Source organism: Petaurus breviceps, unplaced genomic scaffold (assembly GCF_028583685.1).
Source record: "Petaurus breviceps papuanus isolate PSGF00001 unplaced genomic scaffold, PetGlider_PUasm1.0 220, whole genome shotgun sequence".
Lineage (NCBI taxonomy): Eukaryota > Metazoa > Chordata > Mammalia > Diprotodontia > Petauridae > Petaurus > Petaurus breviceps.
Window position 1 is genome coordinate 5,111,095 of NW_027185876.1, and position 3,815 is coordinate 5,114,909.

The window sequence follows — 3,815 nt, forward strand, 5'->3', positions numbered from 1 at the left end:
CTGGAACAGAGAAAGTTTTTGTTCCTGACATTGTTTTTTTTCTTGTCTTGTCTTACACCCCTCTAACCTCCATTTCAATCAACCCATAGTCTGGGCCCTTTTCCTCCCTCTCTCTTCCCCTCTTCACCACATTCTCCTATAAGCAGAAGTGATATGAGAGTCACTCTTGTTTATTGAAACAATGGCAAGCTGAGGATACTTGGGCTCCTTCCTCCCTAGTAGAAACTTCATAAATCCAGGGCTGTCTGAGGCAAGCCACTTAGAGAGAAGGCACTGATAAATGGAGACATTTTTGCCTGACATATCTGCAGTGTTGATATCAGGAGTTCTGAAAGGAAGAGGAGTGGGTGCACAGAAGGTAATGACATCGGTGAAGACATCAGTGAAATGTTCCAATGAGCAAGCGCCTTTTGGAAACATATATTCTTAAGCAGTGCCTGTCACAGGAAGGACCCTAGGTTTGGAATGAGAAGAAAGTAACTTGAATCTTAAACTTAAATCTGCCACTAGCTAACAAGTACAGACATTTATAAAGTTCCTTCTCTGTGACAGATAGCAATGACCATTTGGTGCAGCCCAGGGAGAGCTAGTCTCAAAATCAGGAAGATCTGGTTTTAAATCCAGTCTTTGACAAAAAATAGTTGTGTGACTCTGGGCAAGTCGCTTAATCTCAGTGCCCAAGGAAACTTTCTGGGTTTAAAATGTTGCAGAGCAGGCACCTATCTGTAATAGCAGAGGCAATTTCTTAATTCATCCTTACCATTAACAATAAAAATTATAGGTCTGGTAGAAAATGTGTATAGTATATATACACACATAGATACAATATACAGTTCCACACATACATATACACTTAAACACATATACAGTGTTCCAAAAGTCTTAATGAACTTTTTTTTTGCCTTTTGGAGGGCAATGGGGGTTAAGTAACTTGCCCAAGGTTACATGGCTAGTATTTTTGTGTGGGTATTGTGTCTGAGGCCGGAACCAAACTCAGGTCCTCCTGAGTCCAGGGCCGGCGCTTTACTCACTGTGCCACCTAGCCGCCCCCTTAATGAATTTTAAACTATTAAAGGTATAGACACACACACATACAGGTATATATGTGTGTATGTATATGTTTATATATCTCTATATAGAGATATATCTGTGATGGAATACCATTGTGCTATAAGAAATTAAAAAGGGAATAAGGGAAAAACCTGGAAGACTTACATGAGTGAAATGAGCAGAACCAGGGTAAAAATGTACATAGTAACAGCAATATTGTAACAATAATTAACTGTGAAAGACTTGGCTACTCAAATCAATACAATGATCCAAGACAACTCCAAAGAACTCATGATGCAAAATGTTATCCATCTCCAGAGAGAGAACTGATGAACTCTGAATGCAGATCAAAGCATATTATTTTTCTCTTCCTTCATTTTTCTTGCCTTTTTATTTTTGGAGGTAGGGGCAATATGGTTAATATAGAAAAGACAAGGATGAAATAGTCCTTCCCTCAAGAATGGTATGTTCTACTGAGGAGATAGGTGGTTCACTAGGGAAAGTAAAGGATTTGGAACAATGAAGACCTGAGTTCAAATCCTGCTACAGACACTTAGCTGTGTGACACTGGGCAAATTATTTAACTCCTGTTTCCTATCTGTAAAATGGGGATAATAAAAGCAAGTACCTCACAGGGTTGTTGTGAGGATGGAATGAGGTAACATATGTAAAACCCTTTTCAAACCTTAAAGTGCTCTATAAATGTTAGCTACTATTATTATTCTTGGGGAAAATAACATGTACATAGGTTATTATTGTTCATTCATTTCAGTTGTGTCTGACTCTTTGTGACTCCATTTGGGGTTTTCTTGGCAAAGACACTGGAGGAGGTTTGACATTGCCTTCTCTGGCTCATTTAAAGGTGAGGAAACTGAGGCAAATAGGATAAAATGACTTACCCAAGATCACAGAGCTAGTAAGTGTCTGAGGCTGGATTTGAACTCAGATCTTCCTGATTCCAGACCTGGCATTCTATCCACTGTACTACCTAGCTGCCCTGTATGCAGATAAGGAAGCACAAGATAAATATAGTCATTTTAGGCAAGGGGAATGGTGGGATTGGGGGGAAGGAATTAGAAACTAACAACTAGAGGAATCAGGAAAAGCCTCTAGTGGGAGAGCACACTTGAGCTGAGTCTTTTTTTTTTTTTTGCCTTTTGGAGGGCAATTTGGGGTTAAGTAACTTGCCCAAGGTTACACGGCTAGTATTTTTGTGTGGGTGTTCACTGTCTCAGGCTGGAACTGAACTCGGATCCTCCTGACTCCAGGGCCAGCACTTTACTCACTGTGCCACCTAGCCGCCCCTTGAGCTGAGTCTTAAAAGAAGTTAGGGGCTCCAAAGGACAAAGGGTGAAGTGATATGGAATGCTCGGTACAGAGATCATCAGACAGGCTCATTTGGCTGGAATGTAATGAGTGTGAGGGGAAGTAATGTGAAACCTACCTGAAAAGACAGGTGAAGGAGCACTGGAGATGCACGTGGCACAGTCCCTGCCCTCAAGTAGTTTACAGTTTACTAGAGAGGGGATGCAACATTTATACACAGAAAAACAAAATAATATATAATGGGCATTTAGTAGTATATAATAATATACTTTTAAGATAATATTATAAATGATATTCAATGGGCAAATTATAATAGGCACATAGTTTTCAGATTTTCCAAGTTCACTGTAAATATATTATTAATATCATTAATAATGTTATTTATTTTCTCAACAATTTTGTAAGGGAGGGACTCCATAGATTATTATCCCTATTTGACACATTGAGAAACTGAGGTTCAGAGAGAGGAAGTGATTTGTCCAGGCTCACACAGTTAGTAAGAGTCACAGAAGGGGTTTGAAACTGTCTTCCTGTCTCTAAATTCAGCTGTCTATACACATACATGTTGAAGTGTTCTGAGAGTTACAGATATAAGAATTCTGGGAAAACCTGAAATGATAGAGACTGCTTTCAGCTGGACATTAGAGAGATCCAGGAGGATTTCAAGTAGAAGGTAGCATCTGAGCTGAATCTTGAATAGAAGAAAATTGTGGAAGGTCTCAGAGATGAGGAAGGGGGGGCAACAGCTGGTGGCCCAATTTTACTAAAATATTGAGGGTGTCAAAGGGATTAATGAGGAACATAGACAGGAAAGGTAGGTGAGAGCCAGACTGTGGAAGGCCTTAAATGACTGAGCAAGCAGCAAAGTGCCATTGAAGGGTTTTAGGAGAGGAATGACATTATTAGATTTGTACCTTGGTAGGAGGATGAGGAAGAGGAAAAGGGAGGAGGAGGAGGAGGAGAAAGAGAAAGAAAGAGGAGGAGAAAGAGGAGGAGGAGGAGGAGGAGGAGAAGAAGAAGAGGTTTATGTTTTATAGTTTAGAAACATTTTATATACATGATCTAACTGGATCCTCCTAGCAACTCTGTTAGATATTGCTTGTATCTATCCCCACTTTACAGAAGGGCAGATAAAAATTCAGATTGAGGGGTTTCTCATGGTCACACAGTCAAAAAGTAAAGGAGCTCTAGCTTGAACCTAGGCTTCACCTACTCTAAATCCAGCACTAGATCAGCGAGGGGAGAGACTGGAGTAAGGGAAAATAGAGGCTCATTCCAGTAGTCCAGATGATAGGAGAAGGAAGGAGGAGGAGGAGAAAGAGGAAGGAAGGAAGGAAAGAAGGAAGGAAGGAAGGAAGGAAGGAAGGAAGGAAGGAAGGAAGGAAGGAAGGAAGGAAGGAAGGAAGGAAAGAAGGAAGGAAGGAAGGAAGGAAGGAAGG